Source organism: Bombina bombina, chromosome 6, assembly GCF_027579735.1.
Source record: "Bombina bombina isolate aBomBom1 chromosome 6, aBomBom1.pri, whole genome shotgun sequence".
Lineage (NCBI taxonomy): Eukaryota > Metazoa > Chordata > Amphibia > Anura > Bombinatoridae > Bombina > Bombina bombina.
Genome location: NC_069504.1, coordinates 447,943,067 through 447,969,796, shown reverse-complemented (window position 1 = coordinate 447,969,796; position 26,730 = coordinate 447,943,067). Strand labels below are relative to the sequence as shown.

Sequence of the window (26,730 nt, the reverse complement as noted above, 5' to 3'; positions counted from 1 at the left end):
TATATATATATATATATATATATATATATATATATACATATATATATATATATATACACACACAGATACATAACTTCATAAGATGTATCTTATGCCAAACACAATTTAAAACCTGTTTTATATACATCAGAAATAACTTACCATCCAACTCTTCACACCTTGGTACAAGTAATAGAACAGCTTATCCATCAGCTTATCCTCTCATGCTCTGCTTATTGCTATCTCAGACATTTCAGCTAGTACAGTGCCAAATAGTATATTTTGTGATCTATTTGTCATTACGAGACCTACGCAAGAATTTATATATTAGTGCAAACCATAGGCTGCCCGTATTACGAGTTTAAAAAGACAAAATTATTGTGTGTGTTACGGAAAGAGGCCGATCCTGTGCATGAACACGTATTCCACATAGAAGTCAATGGAGGAGGGGGAAAAAAAAAGCTTCAAACACTCCTGTTGTGTGCAAAGTGAGTGACGTCATGTCATTCTGTGAAATTGAGATAATTTCATATTGCAAAAAGGTTTTGTGCACGTAATCTGCTTTATATTGTTTGTATGTAGATAATTATGTATGTATGTGATGGTATTTGTACGGAGATCTAGCTAAATAAGTGTATGTTCATGTATGTCTATGTGAGTCAATGTAAATGGCTTTGTGTGCATTTTTTTTCTAACACCCGAGATCTCGTATCTTTGATCCGTTATAATTTTTATTTGAAATATTTTATTAAAAATTAATTTAATGTACAGTGTTTGTATGAGTCTAAGTGTACTTTGTGTAATATTTTTGAAGTGATTAGTGAAGGTTTCTGGTTGTGATATAGCAATAACTACTGGTCTTGGATAGCGTTATGGATTTGTGCGTAAATGGGGATTTTTGTTGCGCTATGGAGGTTTTTTCAAACTTGGAATGGCTGTGTTATGGAAATTGATGCGTTATAGGCCATAATGCTACAATTTGAGTCATGATGCACAACTTGTAATCTAGCCGAAAGTTTTAATATGAACTTATGATTTAACTGCTTGCTCCCTAACAACATGTTTACATTATACACATTAAGCAAAGGCAATTTCCTAGCTGTCATAGCAAGGTAATTACTCAAAGAAAAATTAAATAAATCATCATTAATTGTTGCTTCGTTATGGATACTATTCTGTAGTAAAACTCTCTGTATTCATGTACACCACTAATCAAATACTCAGATACACACACCTTAGCAAGCTACACTAAATAAATGCTACTAATGCTATGCTTTGATTGCAATTTCACTGCTATTGAATAAACAACCAAACTTATGCACAATGCTACACTTACGTTTTCTCACTTTCCATAGCTGAAATAACATCTAACTGGAAGTGCACAGCTACACACTAACTGTCTGCTTTATCACTGCTGGCAATATCAGATATTTCAAAGTGTGAAGATTCAGATCATGACCATCATTGTGAGGAACAAGATCTTGAAATTCACCAGCGTCACATTTTTTTTCCCAAAAAGCATACCCAATGTTGGCAACAGATGAGACATTGCCACCTCCCACAACACCTGAGCCCGCAGGTGACTCCAGCCAGTAATATTACAGCTAATGTAAAGTAAGTAAAGCTGTATCTGCTGCCCCCCCCAACTAAAATCACAAGTAAAAATTAGTAGAATTAGAAATGGAATTAAACTGATATACGTCAGGCTTATTATCTTAGGTGAAACTAGAACTAATCATGGTTACATCTCTACAGTAAGAAACCATTGACTATTTATATACATTTAATTATTATTTGGGCGGCTTAGTTTATTTAAATTTTCTTACAGGCCTGCACTCCTTTACTTGTGGGCATTGCTTTTCTACAGGGGACTTTATTTTATTCATATATTGTATATATATTAAATATATCATTGGTTCTCAAACCTGTCCTTATGGACTTGACAAGAGAAGGAGCTTCACATAAATTGTTTTCAGCTTTTGGCAGGCTCGTTTGCAATCCATTCCTTTACAAAGCAACATTGTTGCATTTTGCTGAGAATGGACAATATCTCAGCGGTCCAGTATATCAGCAGTTTCTATCGAGGCCAATACATCCCAGGTTCTTTGAATTTTGTGGCAGTCTGATTCTCCAGTTATTGGAGAGACTCCAGCGATTGGATTTTGCAACCCTCGGTTTTCTTAACAATTTAAAATCTTTCCGGTCCATTTTGTCTCAATCTTTTTACTTCCCACACCAATCACCTGCTTCCCTGGTATTTCAGTTGTTTGCCTGATCCAAGCAGCGGGACACAGATGTTTCTCCAACCATGGCCTATCACTAGGGCTTATGTTTTTCTCCCGTTCGCTATGGTTGCCAGGACTTTTTGGATGGTCTGCAGAAGTCTTTGCCAGTTGGTGTTGGTCACACCATTTGCAACCATGTTATCCTCTCTTGCTAGAGATCATCTGTGCCTCTTCTGCTTCCACATTTTCTGGATCTTCTCCTGAATCAGGGCCATCCATTAATTCTATAGAACCACCTGTCCCTTCTGGCATGGGAGATTTTAGGGGATCCTGGTCTTTTGAGTGCCTTTCAAGCAACGCTCAAATCCTTTTTTTAGACGGCACCTTGAAATACAAAGTGTTATTCTGCAGCCTCAGTGTCATGGGTTCATTGGTGCAGTGGAAGATCGGCTGATCTTCAGCTGATCACTTTTCAGTGCCTCCTGCTCTCATAGTTCTACTGAATTGTTTTTGCTGGATAGAGCTTATTGTACAGTTAACCTTTTCTGGTTGGCAATTTCGTATGGTTATTTGACCGTTAATGGGGCTCCAGTTGGGAAGTATCCTTTTGTCAGTCATGTTTTGAAAGCAATTCACCTAATGCGATAAAACCCTCCAATGTCACCTCCTTTATCTTTTGTATGGGGTATTTTAACAGCTTGGTATGCATGACAAGCAGTTCTTGTCATGTGTATCTTGGGCTGTGTGTGAATGATGAGCTGTTCTCTCTCAGGGGTACTGCCGATCAGAAGCTATTTTAAGCTTTACCCAGCACTACAGACTGGGAATCGTTGATGGCCTAGTGTGCGACATTCCCAAGGCTTTAATGGGAATGCTGGTAATGTCACCATTAAGAGTGTGGGGCTAGTATTAGCTGAAAGGGAACTTGAGGGGGGATGATTCAAATCTCAGCTACCTTAGCGGTTACAGAAGATCAAGACTCCAAATTTAATATATAATTGCTTGTTTTTTCAAATGGAAAAAGTGAGAAAAAAAATAAGTCGTATTTGGGGTTTAAATAGGGGGGAGACCTTTACTGACACACAACAAAATTTTAAAAAGATAAAATAATATTAGACCTTAAAAAAAAGTTGTTGTTTTTTTCTTTCTAGTAGATGAGTCCCTTTCTTTCCTAAGATATGGTGAGTCCACGGCTTCATCATTTACTGTTGGGAATATCACTCCTGGCCAGCAGGAGAAGGCAAAGAGCACCATAGCAAAGCTGTTAAGTATCGCTTCCCTTCCCACAACCCCCAGTCATTCACTTTGCCTCTATCAATGAAGGAGGTGAAGTTTTTGGTGTCTGAAGAAGATGGATCTCTTTTGCTACAAGCAAGATTTTTTTATTTTAAAAAGCCAGAGTAGGTTTACTCTGATCTTTTCTTTGTTTTGGGTATAGCTGTACTCCACGTTAGTCTCTTCAGTAGGGCAGTGGTGGCTTTAAAGCAGTTAGGAACTTGTAAGGTTGGCCTTGCTGCATTTCCCTACTTGGTGCCCATGGTATAGAAAGCCAGAGTAGGTTTACTCTGTTCTTTCTTTTTCTACAGGTCTCTGTGAGCAGTGGCATCCTCTCACACCATGTAAGCTGTCCTCCTGCCGGACATCTAGATGCCTTTTGTTCTCTAAGTTTGAGAGATTGGGCACTTTAAAGGATCTGCAGACATTTATTGGGACTTAAAAATATCCTAGTTGGATGTTTATCTTGGCAGGTGCAGGCACTTAATGTGTGATTATTGAGAGAGACTACTTCCCTTTTTTGGTTGAAAGGGTTAAGAGTTATGTGTGGCTCTTTATATTCACTTAAATATGGCAGTAGACCAGATTAGCCCTTAAAGCCTTTTATAGACTTATGTGTGCTATCGAGTGTAAGACATGCACTTTAGGACTTGTGAGATCAGAGCAATATAACTTATGTTACTGGCAATGCACGCTTTGTTGTGCAGTTAGATTCACTTCTCAGCCGATATCCTATTGCCCTTCCGCTCCTTGTTGGAGAGGTGTTGACCGTGACTTTCAGTTATTTTTAGTGAGAAGCATTCTGCTTCCGTTTGCGCACCTGATTTTTTGGGGTGGATGTGGCTCCACGTCCCTTCTTTGTCTGAAGGAACGGAGCAGCTCCATTTTCAGTCTGTTGCTGAGTCCGGTCGCGTGACACCACCTCCTTTTCCATCTGTGAACGTGGGGAATTAGGCTTCTGCCTCTGAGTGTCAGAGACTCAGTAATCTGAGGGGATATGGTCTCCTTTTAAACCGATTGGGACCTGGTTGGTTTCTACGGTTCTGGAGACCCTTTTGAAGCTCTCTTTTAAAGTGACAGTGCATGGAGCACTTAATGTATATAAAGTCTATTACATAAATGTTTTTGGCATTTCTTGCCTTATTTTGGCAGAGGGGTCTGTTTTTTCTGTGAATTATTGCCTCACATGCACTAAGGCAATTTTTATATCATTAAAGTGATAGCGCTTTTTATAAATTGGGAGTTTTGTTCATGGAGTTAGAGCCTGCTCCTATGGACATATGTCTGCTCTGCCTTGAATTATAATGAGAACTTTTAAAATTCCTTTTTATTTCTTCGAACCTCACGTCTCTCAGGATGATGCTGTTCAGGCAATGACACAGCTTTCTCCTTAAGCGTCCAAGCCTTTATGGTGTCACATGCAGTGCCCTGTGGTTCCTCTCAATCTCCTGGAGGAGTTTATTTGCCAGCAGATCTTGTTGCCCAGGTATCTTCAGAGGTATCTGAGGCATTATCTGCTTTTCCTATGCCAAAGGGAAGACGCAAAGGAACATAGAGATTCAGATAGTATGGTTTCTGTCCTTTTTCCTGCTACTCAGGTTGTTCTTCCTCATAAGTCGGATGAGGAGAATACATCGGTAGCCTCCGAGTGTGAAATCTCAGAATCGGACAGTATAATTCCTTCATCTGATGCTGAAGTGGTATACTTTAGATCTATGCTTGCATACCTCGTGTACTGTTAAAGGAGGTTTTAACTACTTGGACGACATCAATACCCATGTCGTTGTCAACCCTTGGAAGTTTTGTAAACTTGATCATTTCTATAATGTTCCTTCCTTTGAAGAAATGATTCTAGATGTGCTATGGAAATTTTCACAGGAGTAGGAGAAGCTAGGAATAGCTTTCTCCCTGTCTCCCATTCTTTAATGGATTTTCCTTTTGCTGACTCCATTTTTATGCACAGTGCCCTAAGTAGAAGGGAGCTTTTCTGCTATAGTTCAGAGAACTTTGATCCCTATGGAGGTTGGCTTCTTATTTATGGATCCATGGAGAAGAAGCTGGAAGTTTAATTGCCATTTAGAGCAGTGCCTTGTCTTATTAGACTTGCTGTAATAGCCCGCCTGGCATTGTGGCTTAAATGGTCAGCTGAGAAGCCTACCTGTGGCATAGTGATACAGCCTAGGTTTTATAGTTCTGCAGTTGCAAGTTCATTATTTATGTTTCCTCCAAATCCACACTTCTGGCATCTCCTTTTAAGGATGAGACCTTGTTTGGACTTAGTCTAGCAGCCTACGACCACTCCACCCTGAAAGCGCCCGATCTCGTCTGATCTTGGAAGCTAAACAGGGTCGGGCCTGGTTAGTACTTGGATGGGAGACCACCTGGGAATACCAGGTGCTGTAGAATTATCCTCTGACTTTACGGGTGAAAAAGAAAAGGGTTTTTCTACCACACATCAAGAGTGTAAGACTAAAGGAAAGTTTTCCTTTTACTTTTTCTGTAGGGTCAGTCATGTCTTTTGTCCAATCTAAGATTTCCTCCCAGGTGCAGATTCTCCTTCTAGAGTATCTGCAAGCCAGGTATGATGAGAGGCATTCCTTGAACTGGGTTCAGGATCTTCCTCTTTGGGAGTGATAGTTCCAGTTCCAGTTTGGGATCGCAATCTAGGTATTTACCTCAAGTAACTCAGGTTCTCTCCTAAAAAGTATTCTTTCTCCTTTGGTATGCCTGAAGGATTTTTTGTTCCCTTGCTTAGGATCTTCTCTAGATTCTGAGTTTCGTCATCCTAAAAGGACTTTTAGGTCTTGGGGTATTTCAAGGGTGTCATCCTTCCTTTGAGCAATCTCTCTTTCAAGAGATCTTGTCCAATTTACTTTCCCATTCTCTGAATGCACCTGATTCTGTCTGATCTCTGAAGTTAAGCAGGGCCAGGCCCAGGATGGGGGACCGTCTGGGAACACCAGGGGAGGTAGGCTTGGACCTTAATAGATTCTCTTTCTAGGAGAAGATGTCTTACAGAGGTCCGATAATCAAGGATGTATTCTTTTTCCTCTCTCTGCTGTCTTCTGTCTGGCCAACAGCAAGCTCTAGTGGTCCGATAGATAGCTTAGCCATATTGCAACCAGAAGGTTGGGAGTTTAGATCTAGCTGCAGTTGATTTTCCTTCACTTTTCAGTTACTCAATGTATGGAGGGAATGGTCTGATGGTTCCCATGGACATAATTTGCTTTGCTATTTTCCATAAAAGGGAGAAGATTCAGATCTGTCTCAGAGGATAGATCTAGATCACTCGACAAGAGACTCTCTCCTGTAGTGTTTTTTTCAGGAGTATCTGTCTCAGGGCGCGTGCTTCTGGAGACATTCCTGGGTGATGTGACCTCGGACGCTAACCTAATGGACTGGTAAGCAGTCTGGGTCTTGTTTAAGGTGCAGGGATAATGGACTCGGAAGTGTCGGCTCTCCTCTTTAACATCTTGGAGTTGAGAGCGATTTGCTATGTTCTGATGACTTGGCCTCAGTCGTCCTTAATTTAGTTCCAGTCAGGGCTATATCACCTCAGTGGTTTATATCAACCACCAGGGAGGAACTCTGAGTTCCTTAGACTGTAGGAGCTGGGATTGTTCAGTGGGCGGAAGCTCACAATTGCTGTCTGTCAGTGTCATCCACTTTCCAGGGGTGGACAATTGGGCGTTGGACTTCAGAATGGACAGATCTTTTATCCCAGGGAGTGGGCTCTCCATCCGCAGGTGTTCTCTAGGTAAACCCTCAAATGGGGGGTTCCGGAGTTGGCTTATGAGAGCATTTCGGCAGAACGCCAAGCTTCCAAGGTACGGTTCATGGTCAAGTGATCCACAGACCATCCTGCTAGATGTTCTGGCATTGTTCTTGGGATTCAGTCTACCTATTTCCTCAATTTGTTCTCCTTCCATGAGTCATTGCTCGTATCAAACAGGAGAGAGCGGTGGTGATTCTATTAGCCCCTGCGTGGCCTCGCAGGATCTGGTATGCAGACCTAGTGAAAATATCGTCTCTCCACCTTGGAGACTTCCCCTGAGGAAGGACCTTCTGACTCAGGGTCCCTTCCTTCATCGAAGTCTAATTTTCTCTGAAGCTGACTGCTTGGAGATTGAACGCTTAGTTCTGTCTAAGCGTGATTTTTCTGAGTCGGTCATTGAGACCATTAATTAGGCTCGCAAGCCTATTACTAGAAAGATCTACCATAAGATATGGAGTAAATATCTTTATTGGTGTTGAATCCAAGGGCTACTCTTGCAGTAGGGTCAGGATTCCTAGGATTTTGTCCTTTCTCCAGGAAGGCCTGGAGAAGGGTTTGTCAGTCAGTACCCTGTAGGGTCAGATATCTGCTTTATCTATTTCGTTACATAAGCGTCTGGCGGACGTGCCAGATGTGCAATCTTTTTGTCAGGCCTTGGTCAGAATCAGGCCTGTGTTTAAGTCTGTTGCTCCACCTTGGAGCCTTAACCATGTTCTTAAAGTTTTGCAGCAGGCTCCGTTTGAGCCTTTACATTCCATAGATATTAAGTTATTATCTTGGAAGGTTTTGTTTCTTATTGCTATTTCTTATGCTCGGAGAGTTTCGGAACTCTCACCTTTGCAGAGTGAATCACCTTATCTTATCTTTCATGCCGATAAGGCAGTTCTTTGTACTAAGTTAGGTTTCCTTCCTAAAGTTGTTTCGGATAGAAATATTAATCAGGAAATTGTTGTTGCTTCTCTATGTCTTAATCCTTCCTCTCATAAGGTACGTTTGTTGCACAATTTGGATGTTGTGCAGGCTCTTAAATTCTATCTGCAGGCGACTAAGGATTTTCACCAGTCTTCTGCCCTGTTTGTCTGTTTCTCTGGGAAACGTAGAGGTCAGAAATCTACTGCTATTTCTCTTTCCCTCTGGTTGAGAAGTATAATTCCTTTGTCTTATGAGACTGCTGTAAAGCAGCCTCCTGAGAGATTTACGGCTTATTCCACAAGAGCTTTTTCCTCTTCTTGGGCTTTCAAAAATGAAGCTTCTGTAGAACAAATTTGCAAGGCTGCAACTTGGTCTTCTCTACATACTTTTTCCAAATTTAACAAATTTGATACTTTTGCCTCGGCTGAGGCTTCTTTTGGGAGAAAGTTTCTTCAAGCGGTGGAGCCTTCTGTTTAGGTCTGCCTGTCTTGTCCCTCCCTATTCATCTGTGTCCTCTAGCTTGGGTATTGGTTCCCAACAGTAAATGATGAAGCCGTGGACTCACCATATCTTAGGAAAGAAAACAAAATTTATGCTTACCCGATAGTCCACGGCCCCGCCCTTTATTTCAGAACAGTTATTTTTTTTTGCTAAACCTCAGGTACCTTGTGTTACTCCTTTTTTCTCTATTTCCCTTCGGTCAAATGACTGGGGGTTGTGGGAAGGGAAGTGATACTTAACAGCTTTGCTGTGGTGCTCTTTGTCTCCTCCTGCTGGCCAGGAGTGATATTCTCAACAGTAAATGATGAAGCCGTGGACTCATCATATCCGGAAATAAATAAATTTATCAGGTAAGCATAAATTTTGTTTTTTAAAAGAATATTTACATTTTGTCTATATAGCCAGGTGACCTTTGTGGTGCGCTTTTATTTCTACTCTGGAAAAAAAATGGTCACCTGGATATGTTTCGTGTTATTTACTAAAATCTTAACAAATATATACATTTTTTCAACATTTATTTAGCAGCCTTCTCACAGATAATGAAATCTAAATATAATAATGGTAGATTAAAAAAAAAAAGCTCAAAGTTAGCTTTGCGAAAGGGTGAGTAAATGTCTGTTATAGAGGTGCATATAAATATGTTGTTACTGCATCGCTTTGTACAGAACTCGAATAGGCACCACTTTGTACTAATATTCAAGAAGGTTGATTTAGATATTTTACATTCAATGTGTATACAAAAGAAGAATATTTCAATATCATATTATCAAAAAACATTCATGTGTTTACTGAATACTGTAGGCATATGCATATATGATTTTATTTTTCAACAAACATTGATGCCATCAAAACAAAACAAAACAGCAAGTGAATCACAATGTAAATGTTATTTTCTCTTAAAAGGAAGTAAGGGAGGTGTAGGATGATGGAAAAACAGGGAGATAGGGATTAGTCATTGTATATTAGATCATAATGTGAAATTAAATTATAATGCAAAGAATATTTTGAAGCAGTTAATTATATTAGCCTTTTTAATTTATGCATTTTAGGTGGTTTTCAATAAGGAAAATGTATGCCACAACAAAAATAGAAATGATCATCTGTCATCCCAAACCGACTTTTATCCAAATAAATTGGTGGCCCCTGGATACAGGCGTAGTATAAGGGAAAGGGCATTTGAGCCAGGGAGGAAGAAAGGCCCACTTGTGCTTAGGGATGTTACTTGAGGGAGATAGTTAAGGGGGGTACATAAGGAGTTGAGCAGAATAAAAGCAGGTCAATTTTGACAATCTGCAGTGACAGAATCTGCATGTCTTCCGTATCAACTCCTTAAAATGCTTACTTTGAAGGATCTTTGGGGGCAAGTTAGGGACCCACCAGGCTGTAGGAGCAGCTACGTGGTATTCTGCATTTATCTGACGGTGACGCTGAGAAGGATCAGAGGGAGGCCAGGCCGTGACCCACATGGCAATCACACATTGACCTTAAGGCCTTAAAACCATATTGGTTAAATGAAGAAATAAATTATGCTCCATTCCTTTAAGAATTTTGTATATATATTAATTAAGGAATCTGTTAACAACGACCCCAAACTATTATTAAATTACCTATGCAGTAAAAAATAAGTCTGGGGAAACTGTGTGTAAAAGTTAATTTATAGTATATAACTTTAAGAAATAGTTGAAAAACTTTATGACGAAAAAGGGTTAATTTCCTTAGAACTACATACAACTGCAACATTGTATAAGAGTATATAGTGTATGTATTTGTAAAATTAAGTATAGCTTTATGAATTGTTGGAATAATCCTAAATTATTAACATGTTGATATTTCTTATAAACATATACGATTGTAAGATTGTACAGGATTAAAAACTCATTAAACAAAACAAATTGGATATATGAATGCATATATACTAAGATATCTTCTTAATTTCACCTGAATGGGCGGAGAAACTGCACGGCTTAAAAGTCAGGTAACTGACGAATGAGAAACAAGCCGTATGAAGCCCTGTTTTTGATACACCAATGAGGGTGAAACGCGCTTCGCTAGATGCAATCAGTTCTTGTGAGGGTAACAGCTGTACCCTCAATGTTTGCTAACCGGAGATACTGAATCACAGAAGTGGTTGAGAAGCAGGTACACTCACGGATGGGAAACCGCCACAGCGGTGGAACGGAGGTCACCGACTACAGCTGTCTTGTAAGTAGGAAACATAAGCAAGCTCATTGAGGATCTACAATGAAGGTAAGCACAGGATAAAATTAAGCTGCGTTCATAACTTGCATGAAATAAGATGCACGGAGGAGTGTTATAAGCCTACCTGGTGAGGCGTCTGTTTGTATGCAAAACAAGTTGAGCTTTTGGAATAAGCGATAATGATTCTGCTTTATGTATATACCTACGATATAGCAAATGCTGTGACTGTTGGAATATAAATACCTGTGAGTGTATAAATACCTAGCAATAATCTCCCACTGAAGATTGACACAAAGACGATTCTAGGTGCTGCACAATTATAAGACAAGTCGTGTGGAATATTACAAATAATTATCCTAACTAAGGAACTTTTGTAGTCAGCTGACAATCATTATTCTGGTATACCGATTGTCTATAGTGGGCCCACGTCTAGGTTTTTACAATAAAATGTCTGTGATATCTCTTGTAGCAATAAAGTAATAACTTAGTATAGAAATGTATCATTTTTAATTTTTTATATATAATTTTTTGCAACATTGTCATGTGATATAGTTGTTTGAGGCCTGTTTAGGAGTCTTTAGGGAGCTATATTTGGGGACTGTTATAATCACTATTATACTAGTTAGGTTATAGCAGATCTTATGCTCTGGTGCTGGAAATAGGGAAACTAGTGTGGGCAAGGTTTTTCCCACAGATCTTTTTTCTTAAAACAATTCATGTTTTTTTTCCCCCCAAGCACAATTTTTCCTGATAAATATTCAAATAAATCAGGAATTTTGAATGAGCGGGTCACATTTATAAGAGTAGTGCAATTAGTTGCCATTATAAAACTATATATATATATAAATAAAAAAAATCAATCTGCCAAAAGGGCACCTACCATTTATGTATTGAGTAGGAAACATTTCTGCATGGTTTTAAATATAGAATTTCTACAGCATTGTCAAATAATCATAAATACACTGCTGCATATTGCTAAGGAAATGTGTTTTTATGGACCCCTGGAGCCACCATACAACTACCACACTGAAGTTACAATCCAAAATTGCACAAATAAATAAAAAACATTTACTAAGTAAGTCCTACCTACTCTGCAAATGAAAGTGATCTGCCACCTGACTCAGACACACACTGTATAAACTGAAGTGCCAAGTCTGTCTCACACTGTGCATAGTGGTTTAGTGCGCACTCAGAAATCCTCTCAAATGTAAATGCTTTACTCCTTGTAATAACATTTCCCACACTCAATAGCACTCTGCTATAGTGCCCTCTAGTGGCTGCTAAAATGTAAATATATATATATATATATATATATATATATATATATATATATTTATTTAAATATTTAATAATAGTTGTGCTTGCCTCATGGGGCCCCCTGGCCCACTGGGCCCCTGACAGGAGTCACCCTATTCACCCTCTGATGGTGGCCCTGCTACAGTGCCAAATAGTATATTTTGTGATCTATTTGTCATTGCGGGACCTACGCAAGAATTTATATATTAGTGCAAACCATAGGCTGCCCGTATTACGAGTTTAAAAAGAAAAATATTTTGTGTTTTACGGAAAGAGGCCGATCCTGTGCATGAGCACGTATTCCACATAGAAGTCAATGGAGGAGGGAAAAAAAAAAGCTTCAAACACTCCTGTTGTGTGCAAAGTGAGTGACGTCATGTCATTCTGTGAAATCGAGATAATTTCATATTGCAAAAAGGTTTTGTGTACGTAATCTGCTTTATATTGTTTGTATGTAGATAATTATGTATGTATGTGATGGTATTTGTACGGAGATCTAGCTAAATGAGTGTATGTTCATGTATGTCTATGTGAGTCAATGTAAATGGCTTTGTGTGCATTTTTTTTCTAACACCCGAGATCTCGTATCTATGATCTGTTATAATTTTTATTTGAAATATTTTATTAAAAATGAATTTATTGTACAGTGTTTGTATGAGTCTAAGTGTACTTTGTATAATATTTTTGAAGTGATTAGTGAAGGTTTTTGGTTGTGATATAGCAATAACTACCGGTCTTGGATAGCGTTATGGATTTGTGCTTAAATGGGGATTTTTGATGCGCTATGGAGGTTTTTTCAAACTTGTAATGGCTGCGTTATGGAAATTGATGCGTTATGGGTCATAATGCGACAATTTGAGTCATAATGCACAACTTGTAATCTAGCCGAAAGTTTTAATATGAACTTATGATTTAACTGCTTGCTCCCTAACAACATGTTTACATTATACACATTAAGCAAAGGCAATGTCCTAGCTGTCGTAGCAAGGTAATTACTCAAAGAAAAATTAAATAAATCATCATTAATTGTTGCTTCGTTATGGATACTATTCTGTAGTAACACTCTCTGTATTCATGTACACCACTAATCAAATACTCAGATACACACACCTTAGCAAGCTACACTAAATAAATGCTACTAATGCTAGGCTTTGATTGCAATTTCACTGCTATTGAATAAACAACCAAACTTATGCACAATGCTACACTTACGTTTTCTCACTTTCCATAGCTGAAATAACATCTAACTGGAAGTGCACAGCTACACACTAACTGTCTGCTTTATCACTGCTGGCAATATCAGATATTTCAAAGTGTGAAGATTCAGATCATGACCATCATTGTGAGGAACAAGATCTTGAAATTCACCAGCCTCACATTTTTTTTCCCAAAAAGCATACCCAATGTTGGCAACAGATGAGACATTGCCACCTCCCACAACACCTGAGCCCGCAGGTGACTCCAGCCAGTAATATTACAGCTAATGTAAAGTAAGTAAAGCTGTATCTGCTGCCCCCCCCAAACTAAAATCACCAGTAAAAATTAGTAGAATTAGAAATAGAATTAAACTGATATACGTCAGGCTTATTATCTTAGGTGAAACTAGAACTAATCATGGTTACATCTCTACAGTAAGAAACCATTGACTATTTATATACATTTAATTATTATTTGGGCGGCTTAGTTTATTTAAATTTTCTTACAGGCCTGCACTCCTTTGCTTGTGGGCATTGCCTTTCTACAGGGGACTTTATTTTATTCATATATTGTATATATATTAAATATATCATTGGTTCTCAAACCTGTCCTTATGGACTTGACAAGAGAAGGAGCTTCACATAAATGGTTTTCAGCTTTTGGCAGGCTCGTTTGCAATCCATTCCTTTACAAAGCAACATTGTTGCATTTTGCTGAGAATGGACAATATCTCAGCGGTCCAGTATATCAGCAGTTTCTATCGAGGCCAATACATCCCAGGTTCTTTGAATTTTGTGGCAGTCTGATTCTCCAGTTATTGGAGAGACTCCAGTGATTGGATTTTGCAACCCTCGGTTTTCTTAACAATTTAAAATCTTTCCGGTCCATTTTGTCTCAATCTTTTTACTTCCCACACCAGTCACCTGCTTCCCTGGTATTTCAGTTGTTTGCCTGATCCAAGCAGCGGGACACAGATGTGTTTCTCCAACCATGGCCTATCACTAGGGCTTATGCTTTTCTCCCGTTCGCTATGGTTGCCAGGACTTTTTGGATGGTCTGCAGAAGTCTTTGCCAGTTGGTGTTGGTCACACCATTTGCAACCATGTTATCCTCTCTTGCTAGAGATCATCTGTGCCTATTCTGCTTCCACATTTTCTGGATCTTCTCCTGAATCAGGGCCATCTATTAATTCTATAGAACCACCTGTCCCTTCTGGCATGGGAGATTTTAGGGGATCCTGGTCTTTTGAGTGCCTTTCAAGCAACGCTCAAATCCTTTTTTTAGACGGCACCTTGAAATACAAAGTGTTATTCTGCAGCCTCAGCGTCATGGGTTCATTGGTGCAGTGGAAGATCAGCTTATCACTTTTCAGTGCCTCCTGCTCTCATAGTTAACTTTCTACTGAGTTGTTTTTGCTGGATAGAGCTTATTGTACAGTTAACCTTTTCTGGTTGGCAATTTCGTATGGTTATTTGACCGTTAATGGGGCTCCAGTTGGGAAGTATCCTTTTGTCAGTCATATTTTGAAAGCAATTCACCTAATGCAATACAACCCTCCAATGTCACCTCCTTTATCTTTTGTATGGGGTATTTTAACAGCTTGGTATGCATGACAAGCAGTTCTTGTCATGTGCATCTTGGGCTGTGTGTGAATGATGAGCTGTTCTCTCTCAGGGGTACTGCCGATCAGAAGCTATTTTAAGCTTTACCCAGCACTACAGACTGGGAATCGTTGATGGCCTAGTGTGCGATATTCCCAAGCCTTTAATGGGAATACTGGTAATGTCATCATTAAGAGTGTGGGGCTAGTATTAGCTGAAAGGGAACTTGAGGGGGGATGATTCAAATCTCAGCTACCTTAGCGGTTACAGAAGATCAAGTCTCCAAATTTAATATATAATTGCTTGTTTTTTCAAATGGAAAAAGTGAGAAAAAAATAAGTCGTAATTGGGGTTTAAATAGGGGGGAGACCTTTATTGACACACAACAAAATTTAAAAAAGATAAAATAATATTAGACCTTAAAAAAAGTTGTTTTTTTCTTTCTAGTAGATGAGTCCCTTTCTTTCCTAAGATATGGTAAGTCCACGGCTTCATCATTTACTGTTGGGAATATCACTCCTGGCCAGCAGGAGAAGGCAAAGAGCACTATAGCAAAGCTGTTAAGTATCACTTCCCTTCCCACAACCCCCAGTCATTCACTTTGCCTCTATCAATGAAGGAGGTGAAGTTTTTGGTGTCTGAAGAAGATGGATTTCTTTTGCTACAAGCAAGATTTTTTTATTTTAAAAAGCCAGAGTAGGTTTACTCTGATCTTTTCTTTGTTTTCGGTATAGCTGTACTCCACGTTAGTCTCTTCAGTAGGGCAGTGGTGGCTTTAAAGCAGTTAGGAACTTGTAAGGTTGGCCTTGCTGCGTTTCCCTACTTGGTGCCCATGGTATAGAAAGCCAGAGTAGGTTTACTCTGTTCTTTCTTTTTCTACAGGTCTCTGTGAGCAGTGGCATCCTCTCACACCATGTAAGCTGTCATCCTGCCGGACATCTAGATGCCTTTTGTTCTCTAAATTTGAGAGATTGGGCACTTTAAAGGATCTGCAGACATTTATTGGGACTTAAAAATATCCTAGTTGGATGTTTATCTTGGCAGGTGCAGGCACTTAATGTGTGATTATTGAGAGAGACTACTTCCCTTTTTTGGTTGAAAGGGTTAAGAGTTATGTGTGGCTCTTTATATTCACTTAAATATGGCAGTAGACCAGATTAGCCCTGAAAGTCTTTTATAGACTTATGTGTGCTATTGAGTGTAAGACATGCACTTTAGGACTTGTGAGATCAGAGCAATATAACTTATGTTACTGGCAATGCACGCTTTGTTGTGCAGTTAGATTCACTTCTCAGCCGATATCCTATTGCCCTTCCGCTCCTTGTTGGAGAGGTGTTGACCGTGACTTTCAGTTATTTTTAGTGAGAAGCATTCTGCTTCCGTTTGCGCACCTGATTTTTTGGGGTGGATGTGGCTCTGTGTCCCTTCTTTGTATGAAGGAACGGAGCAGCTCCATTTTCAGTCTGTTGCTGAGTCCGGTCGCATGACACCACCTCCTTATCCGTCTGTGAACGTGGGGAATTAGGCTTCTGCCTCTGAGTGTCAGAGACTCAGTAATCTGAGGGGATATGGTCTCCTTTTAAACCGATTGGGACCTGGTTGGTTTCTACGGTTCTGGAGACCCTTTTGAAGCTCTCTTTTAAAGTGACAGTGCATGGAGCACTTAATGTATATAAAGTCTATTACATAAATGTTTTTGGCATTTCTTGCCTTATTTTGGCAGAGGGGTCTGTTTTTTCTGTGAATTATTGCCTCACATGCACTAAGGCAATTTTTATATCATTAAAGTGATAGCGCTTTTTATAAATTGGGAGTTTTGTTCATGGAGTTAGAGCCTGCTCCTATGGACATATGTCTGCTCTGCCTTGAATTATAATGAGAACTTTTAAAATTCCTTTTTATTTCTTTGAACCTCATGTCTCTCAGGATGATGCTGTTCAGGCAATGACACAGCTTTCTCCTTAAGCGTCCAAGCCTTTATGGTGTCACATGCAGTGCCCTGCGGTTCCTCTCAATCTCCTGGAGGAGTTTATTTGCCAGCAGATCTTGTTGCCCAGGTATCTTCAGAGTTATCTGCGGCATTATCTGCTTTTCCTATGCCAAAGGGAAGACGCAAAGGAACATAGAGATTCAGATAGTATGGTTTCTGTCCTTTTTCCTGCTACTCAGGTTGTTCTTCCTCATAAGTCGGATGAGGAGAATACGTCGGTAGCCTCCGAGTGTGAAATCTCAGAATCGGACAGTATAATTCCTTCATCTGATGCTGAAGTGGTATACTTTAGATCTATGCTTGCATACCTCGTGAACTATTAAAGGAGGTTTTAACTACTTGGACGACATCAATACCCATGTCGTTGTCAACCCTTGGAAGTTTTGTAAACTTGATAATTTCTATAATGTTCCTTCCTTTGAAGAAATTATTCTAGATGTGCTATGGAAATTTTCACAGGAGTAGGAGAAGCTAGGAATAGCTTTCTCCCTGTCTCCCATTCTTTAATGGATTTTCCTGTTGCTGACTCCATTTTTATGCACAGTGCCCTAAGTAGAAGGGAGCTTTTCTGCTATAGTTCAGAGAACTTTGATCCCTATGGAGGTTGGCTTCTTATTTATGGATCCATGGAGAAGAAGCTGGAGGTTTAATTGCCATTTAGAGCAGTGCCTTGTCTTATTAGACTTGCTGTAATAGCCCGCCGGGCATTGTGGCTTAAATGGTCAGCTGAGAAGCCTACCTGTGGCTTAGTGGTACAGCCTAGGTTTTATAGTTCTGCAGTTGCAAGTTTATTATTTATGTTTCCTCCAAATCCACACTTCTGGCATCTCCTTTTAAGGATGAGACCTTGTTTCGACTTAGTCTAGCAGCCTACGACCACTCCACCCTGAAAGCGCCCAATCTTGTCTGATCTTGGAAGCTAAACAGGGTCGGGCCTGGTTAGTACTTGGATGGGAGACCACCTGGGAATACCAGGTGCTGTAGAATTATCCTCTGACTTTACGGGTGAAAAAGAAAAGGGTTTTTCTACCACACATCAAGAGTGTAAGACTAAAGGAAAGTTTTCCTTTTACTTTTTCTGCAGGGTCAGTTATGTCTTTTGTCCAATCTAAGATTTCCTCCCAGGGGCAGATTCTCCTTCTAGAGTATCTGCAAGCCAGGTATGATGAGAGGCATTCCTTGAACTGGGTTCAGGATCTTCCTCTTTGGGAGTGATAGTTCCAGTTTGGGATCGCAATCTAGGTATTTACCTCAAGTAACTCAGGTTCTCTCCTAAAAAGTATTCTTTCTCCTTTGGTATGCCTGAAGGATTTGTTGTTCCCTTGTTTAGGATCTCCTCTAGATTCTGAGTTTCGTCATCCTAAAAGGACTTTTAGGTCTTGGGGTATTTCAAGGGTGTCATCCTTCCTTCGAGCAATCTCTCTTTCAAGAGATCTTGTCCAATTTACTATCCCATTCTCTGAATGCACCTGATTCTGTCTGATCTCTGAAGTTAAGCAGGGCCAGGCCCAGGATGGGGGACCGTCTGGGAACACCAGGGGAGGTAGGCTTGGACCTTAATAGATTCTCTTTCTAGGAGAAGATGTCTTACAGAGGTCAGATAATCAAGGATGTATTCTTTTTCCTCTCTCTGCTGTCTTCTGTCTGGCCAACAGCAAGCTCTAGTGGTCCGATAGATAGCTTAGCCATATTGCAACCAGAAGGTTGGGAGTTTAGATCTAGCTGCAGTTGATTTTCCTTCACTTTTCAATGACTCAATGTATGGAGGGAATGGTCTGATGGTTCCCATGGACATAATTTCCTTTGCTATTTTCCATAAAAGGGAGAAGATTCAGATCTGTCTCAGAGGATAGATCTAGCTCACTCGACAAGAGACTCTCCTGTAGTGTTTTTTTCAGGAGTATCTGTCTCAGGGTGCGTGCTTCTGGAGACATTCCTGGGTGATGTGACCTCGGACGCTAACCTAATGGACTGGTAAGCAGTCTGGGTCTTGTTTAAGGTGCAGGGATTATGGACTCAGAAGTGTCTGCTCTCCTCTTTAACATCTTGGAGTTGAGAGCGATTTGCTATGTTCTGATGACTTGGCCTCAGTCGTCCTTAATTTAGTTCCAGTCAGGGCTATATCACCTCAGTGGTTTATATCAACCACCAGGGAGGAACTATGAGTTCCTTAGACTGTAGGAGCTGGGATTGTTCACTGGGCGGAAGCTCACAATTGCTGTCTGTCATCCACTTTCCAGGGGTGGACAATTGGGCGTTGGACTTCAGAACGGACAGATCTTTCATCCCGGGGAGTGGGCTCTCCATCCGCAGGTGTTCTCTAGGTAAACCCTCAAATGGGGGGTTCCGGAGTTGGCTTATGAGAGCATTTCGGCAGAACGCCAAGCTTCCAAGGTACAGTTCATGGTCAAGTGATCCACAGACCATCCTGCTAGATGTTCTGGCATTGTTCTTGGGATTCAGTCTACCTATTTCCTCAATTTGTTCTCCTTCCATGAGTCATTGCTCGTATCAAACAGGAGAGAGCGGTGGTGATTCTATTAGCCTCTGCGTGGCCTCGCAGGATCTGGTATGCAGACCTAGTGAAAATATCGTCTCTCCATCTTGGAGACTTCCCCTGAGGAAGGACCATCTGACTCAGGGTCCCTTCCTTCATCGAAGTCTCGTTTTCTCTGAAGCTGACTGCTTGGAGATTGAACGCTTAGTTCTGTCTAAGCGTGGGTTTTCTGAGTTGGTTATTGAGACCATTAATTAGGCTCGCAAGCCTATTAGTAGAAAGATCTACCATAAGATATGGCGTAAATATCTTTATTGGTGTTGAATCCAAGGGCTACTCTTGCAGTAGGGTCAGGATTCCTAGGATTTTGTCCTTTCTCCAGGAAGGCCTGGAGAAGGATTTGTCAGTCAGTACCCTGTAGGGTCAGATATCTGCTTTATCTATTTCGTTACATAAGCGTCTGGCGGACGTACCAGATGTGCAATCTTTTTGTCAGGCCTTGGTCAGAATCAGGCCTGAGTTTAAGTCTGTTGCTCCACCTTGGAGCCTTAACCATCTTCTTAAAGTTTTGCAGCAGGCTCCGTTTGAGCCTTTACATTCCATAGATATTAAGCTATTATCTTGGAAGGTTTTGTTTCTTATTGCTATTTCTTATGCTCGGAGAGTTTCGGAACTCTCAGCTTTGCAGAGTGAATCACCTTATCTTATCTTTCATGCTGATAAGGCAGTTCTTTGTACTGTTAGGTTTCCTTCCTAAAGTTGTTTCGGATAGAAATATTAATCAGGAAATTGTTGTTGCTTCTCTATGTCTTAATCCTTCCTCTCATAAGGTACGTTTGTTGCACAATTTGGATGTTGTGCAGGCTCTTAAATTCTATCTGCAGGCGACTAAGGATTTTCACCAGTCTTCTGCCCTGTTTGTCTGTTTCTCTGGGAAACGTAGAGGTCAGAAATATACTGCTATTTCTCTTTCCCTCTGGTTGAGAAGTATAATTCCTTTGTCTTATGAGACTGCTGTAAAGCAGCTTCCTGAGAGATTTACGGCTTATTCCACAAGAGCTTTTTCCTCTTCTTGGGCTTTCAAAAATGAAGCTTCTGTAGAACAAATTTGCAAGGCTGCAACTTGGTCTTCTCTACATACTTTTTCCAAATTTAACAAATTTGATACTTTTGCCTCGGCTGAGGCTTCTTTTGGGAGAAAGTTTCTTCAAGCGGTGGAGCCTTCTGTTTAGGTCTGCCTGTCTTGTCCCTCCCTATTCATCTGTGTCCTCTAGCTTGGGTATTGGTTCCCAACAGTAAATGATGAAGCCGTGGACTCACCATATCTTAGGAAAGAAAACAAAATTTATGCTTACCTGATAGTCCACGGCCCCGCCCTTTATTTCAGAACAGTTATTTTTTTTTTGCTAAACCTCAGGTACCTTGTGTTACTCCTTTTTTCTCTATTTCCCTTCGGTCAAATGACTTGGGGTTGTGGGAAGGGAAGTGATACTTAACAGCTTTTCTGTGGTGCTCTTTGTCTCCTCCTGCTGGCCAGGAGTGATATTCTCAACAGTAAATGATGAAGCCGTGGACTCATCATATCCGGAAATAAATAAATTTATCAGATAAGCATAAATTTTGTTTTTTAAAAGAATATTTACATTTTGTCTATATAGCCAGGTGACCTTTGTGGTGCACTTTTATTTCTACTCTGGAAAAAAATGGTCATCTGGATATGTTTCGTGTTATTTACTAAAATCTTAACAAATATATACATTTTTTCAACATTTATTTAGCAGCCTTCTCACAGATAATGAAATCTAAATATAATAATGGTAGATTAAAAAAAAAAAGCTCAAAGTTAGCTTTGTGAAACGGTGAGTAAATGTCTGTTATAGAGGTGCATATAAATATGTTGTTACTGCATCGCTTTGTACAGAACTCAAATAGGCACCACTTTGTACTAATATTCAAGGAAGTTGATTTAGATATTTTACTTTCAATGTGTATACAAAAGAAGAATATTTCAATATCATATTATCAAAAAACATTCATGTGTTTACTGAATACTGTAGGCATATGCATATATGAGTTTATTTTTCAACAAACATTGATGCCATCAAAACAAAACAAAACAAAACAGCAAGTGAATCACAATGTAAATGTTATTTTCTCTTAAAAGGAAGTAAGGGAGGTGTAGGATGATGGAAAAACAGGGAGATAGGGATTAGTCATTGTATATTAGATCATAATGTGAAATTAAATTATAATGCAAAGAATATTTTGAAGCAGTTAATTATATTAGCCTTTTTAATTTATGCATTTTAGGTGGTTTTCAATAAGGAAAATGTATAGAAATGATCATCTGTCATCCCAAACCGACTTTTATCCAAATAAATTGGTGGCCCCTGGATACAGGTGTAGTATAAGGGAAAGGGCATTTGAGCCAGGGAGGAAGAAAGGCCCACTTGTGCTTAGGGATGTTACTTGAGGGAGATAGTTAAGGGGGGTACATAAGGAGTTGAGCAGAATAAAAGCAGGTCAATTTTGACAATCTGCAGTGACAGAATCTGCATGTCTTCCGTATCAACTCCTTAAAATGCTTACTTTGAAGGATCTTTGGGGGCAAGTTAGGGACCCACCAGGCTGTAGGAGCAGCTACGTGGTATTCTGCATTTATCTGACGGTGACGCTGAGAAGGATCAGAGGGAGGCCAGGCCGCGACCCACATGGCAATCACATCCAGAGCGGCTCAGCCCTGAGATGAGTGGGAGTTCCAGGAGGAGGAGGTGCAGTCCCAGTGAAGGGATGAAGAGATCTTGGCAGCATGGAGTTCCTGCCATGAGTGAGGAGCAGGTGGAGGCTGCATCCCATGCTAGAGATCATGCAGAGTAGGTGTATGATGCCATTGGGATATTTCCGAGCATGAGGCAGCGGCAAAGGCCATGGACAAGTGAGAATGAGGAGCAGGAAGGGGCGCGGGCCTGTTGGGGCCTGATGTGCAAGAGGGGAGCTGCATGGAGGGGGTTTACAGGAGCTTGAGGATGGCCTTACCAGGACTGTATTGGGTGATGTGTTGGGGGAAAGCTCCTTTGGGTATTGGGGTCCTAGTGTGACTGTTAGAGGAAGGTTGTTGGTCCTAGCGATTTGGGTGTGCTAGAATTTTTTGTTAGTAAGGTGGCCATCAATGAAGGGGTTGGGCTCCTTTAGGGTATGGGAGCGATATTTAGTGGGGTGATCAGGATACCTTTAGAGGCAGTGAGGCCTCAGGACACTACAGCCTCACAGAATATGCAGTGGACAGAAGCCTTAGCAGATGAGCACAGGTCACTGGTCCAAGGAAGATTGGGTGTGTGTCAGCTATCTGGAGGTATGATTGTTGCGGATTCTGGGTCAGGGAACTTGTTAGCAGGTTTAAGGGAATTAGTGGCTAGGCTTGAGGCCGCTTCACCTTTGCCTACTGCTCCTCTAGCAACCAAGGCTTGTGTTCCTCCTGTGGGCCCAATTTTGGGGGTGGACAAGGTGATGCGGTAAGTTAGGGCGCAAGGTCAGAAGAATACAGGTGGAGATAGTGCAGCCTTCTAGCTCCAGGGGATCTATTGTTGATGGCATGGACAAGGAGGCTGGAGGGCCTGAGTTGCAGACACTGCTATGTTGCAATCCTGCCTTTGCTTTATTAGCTATTTGGGTTTACATTTGACTTTGGAAACTAATGAGAAGATATGCAACTGGGTGTTTGGGAGGTAATTTAAAATCTGCTAGGGAATTGCCTGATATAGGGCCAGATTGCAAGTGGCGTGCTATTTAGTACTACAAGTTGAAAGTAAATTGTAGGCATGCAAGTGAAACTTCAGGACTTCAGATATCACAACTGTGTTAACTTCTTCTCCCCATGGACTTCACTGGAGCACGCTTTAAAAAAGAAACTGAAGACTTAACGCTCGCACTCTAAACTGACACCACGTTAGACCTACATCGCTAAACCAGATAGTAGTTATTCATATTTTACATTCCAGCGTTCTTCACATAGAAGATAATGTTCTTTTTTATTTTTAAAAATATATTAATAGTTTTGCTTTTAATCTTAGCTGAGAGCTTGTGAGCGAGTGCTGGACTTTCTCTGTGTGTTGTATTAATTTATTTGTAATTTTCCCTATGGGCCTTGCACCCAGGCTTTTCTGGGGTTAACTGCCTGTGACTCTGGAGACAGCACAGCTATAGCACCCAGGGCTAAGCATGTTGCAAGGTCATGGGATGTGTACCCATTCCAGTCGTAGAGTGCAGTCCCCTTCTGTGTTTTGTATATTTCTAGGGTGATTACATAAGTCTGTGAACCCTGACTTGTTCCCAATTTGTTGCGATTTAGAGCTTGCATTTGTATGGCTGTATTAGGGACCCAGGTTTGGGAAAAGACCTTGACGGTGTACCTGGGTCACGTCACTCTTCCAGTTTTGCTTTTAATCTTAGCTGAGAGCTTGTAAGCAACTGGACTTTCTCTGTGTGTTTATATATATATATATATAAATATATATATATGATTATTTAAATATATATATATATATATATATATACACACACTTGCCGGCCACTTTATTAGGTACACCTGTTCAATTGCTTGGTAATACAAATTGCTAATCAGCCAATCACATGGCAGCAACTCAATGCATTTAGGCATCTAGACATGGTGAAGACGACTTGCTGAAGTTCAAACCGAGCATCAGAATGAGGAAGGAAGGGGATTTAAGTGTCTTTGAATGTGGCATGTTTATTGGTGCCAGACAGGCTGGTCTAAGTATTTAAAAAACTGCTGATCTACTGGGATTTTCATGCACAACCATCTCTAGGGTTTACAGAGAATGGTCTGAAAAAGAGAAAATATCCAGTGAGCGGCAGTTGTGTGGATGACAATGCCTTGTTGATGTCAGAGGTCAGAGGAGAATGGGCAGACTGTTTTGAGATGATAGAAAGGCAACAGTAACCCAAATATCTTATGAAGTAAGACTGAAAGACTAAGCACTAGGTGATAGCACCTTGAGCTCTAAACTGAAGGTTTCCTAGCAAACCTTAGAAGTAAGTACAGAAGGAGATGTGTAAAGAGCGCCTAAACAAAGGCTAAGGTGGCTAAAATTGTGTACATTTATTGAAATACAATTGTGGTTAAAAAATCAAACGATATTAAAAAATGTAGTATACGTTACAAACATAGATCCATGTATAAACAACGTAATAAAAACGTTAATAAAAAAATATATAAAAATTATAAAAATATATATTGTTCCTAAAAACAACAATATTAAAGACAAATATTGATACAAATGTTGATAGAATATGGTACAGCGGTTATAACAAAATTAATAAGCGTAAAGTCAGATTCCTAGTCAAGAATACTAAGACTCTCAAAGATCGTGTATATCGTGCACCTTGTGTGGACAGTCCTTAAGGTAATGGGAGAAAGTGATAAACACAAAAAAGTGTCCAAAAACAAAACTTATGAAAGAATCAATAAGAAAAAATAGTGAAAAGCGATTGTCTCAAAAAAGTGAAAAAATATGCAAAGCGTGTACAAAAATACAAAAATATATCAATATCAAAACTTGCTGTGTGTGGGTTATCCCAATAGTGTCCAAATTGGAATCCCTTGGGTGTCCTAGAGGTCCTGGAAATTCAATCATGGAGATCCTAAAGTGTCCTGTAAAAAATAAGTAACAATAGTGCAGATCGTCTATACCACCTTGATATGATATTGGAAATTAATATTTGTCTTTAATATTATTGTTTTTAGTAACAGTGGGTGATACACTCAGCGCCTAGCCCAAAGTGACCCTAGCTTTGGGTATTGACTCCTAGTAGTCAATAAATAGAATAGAAATTTGAATAAAAGATCCAAAGCGCCTAATAGGCTGGGTCTAGAGCTAATAAGATACTGATAAACAAATATATATATATAAAAAATAACAATTTAATAATACAAGCATGGATCCATGTTACAATCAAAGAACATATTAAAATAAACTAAAAACAATTGGTAAAAACCTAGGTTTCTGGTAGCGCCTCAGCGGACCGATCCCCCCTTCTATGGGATCGTTGATCTTCTGTCACCTTGCTACAGGTGAGGGTCGCCTCGTTAGGGGCTATAACCAAAAAATCTCTGTGTGTTCTTTGGTAAAGCAGTAACGATCAACCCAGAGACTAATTGGAAAATGTGATGTGTAGTGGTGATGCACAAAAGAGTCTTGAAAAAGGTCTAGTACAGACCGAAACGCGTCGACTGGTGAGTCTTGCTCCTTCTTATTATTTTGGGACTTTACGCTCTGCACTATTGTGTGTTTGTTTTCTATTTTTAGGTACTTTTCGGGTCGGCCGGGCCCCTGACGAAAATATATTTTTACATCACCACTACCTGGTATTATTTCAGGCTGCCATTATTTCACAGGATCTAACAGAATTTATCAGGAACACAACAAACTTTTTATTACAGTGGCCACTGTTTCTTCACCTCTTTTTTTCACGTTAGGATTTGTTGGATTGAACATTACTTTCTAAAGGACTGTATTTGTTTTTGTTTTTTGCTTTTTTGCTTTTGTCCTTATTCATCTGTTTGATTGATTTGCATTGATTGTACATTTTTTTCACGTGATTCACTGATTGTCACACTACTTACACGTGTCACTATTTCAACTTAGATTATATTAGGTCACACCAATTGTGTGTGTGGGACACACACGAAAATTCCTTCTTATATATTTTACTGCAAACTAGGTTTAGCATCTGTTTCACCACCTTTAGCAAGGTTTAGCATTTTTTTCTTCTCATATCTTTTGTGCATCACCACTACACATCACATTTTCCAATTAGTCTCTGGGTTGATCGTTACTGCTTTACCAAAGAACACACAGAGATTTTTTGGTTATAGCCCCTAACGAGGCGACCCTCACCTGTAGCAAGGTGACAGAGGATCAACGATCCCATAGAAGGGGGATCGGTCCGCTGAGGCGCTACCAGAAACCTAGGTTTTTACCAATTGTTTTTAGTTTATTTTAATATGTTCTTTGATTGTAACATGGATCCATGCTTGTATTATTAAATTGTTATTTTTTATATATATATATTTGTTTATCAGTATCTTATTAGCTCTAGACCCAGCCTATTAGGCGCTTTGGATCTTTTATTCAAATTTCTATTATTGTTTTTAGGACCGATATATATTTTTATAATTTTTATATATATTTTTTAACGTTTTTGTTAACGTTGTTTATACATGGATCCATGTTTGTAACGTATACTACATTTTTTAATAACGT

The 26,730-nt window shown here is 39.8% G+C and overlaps 1 non-coding gene and 1 pseudogene across 1 annotated transcript; both read left to right on the top strand.

The window, feature by feature from the left end:
• The first annotated feature begins 5,766 nt into the window (after nt 1-5,766).
• LOC128665324 (5S ribosomal RNA) lies at nt 5,767-5,885 on the top strand. The gene has a single exon (XR_008403086.1). It is a non-coding gene; the product is annotated as a 5S ribosomal RNA (ribosomal RNA).
• Nucleotides 5,886-17,818: 11,933 nt separating this feature from the next.
• LOC128665416 (uncharacterized) lies at nt 17,819-17,937 on the top strand (annotated as a pseudogene).
• Nucleotides 17,938-26,730: the final 8,793 nt, after the last annotated feature.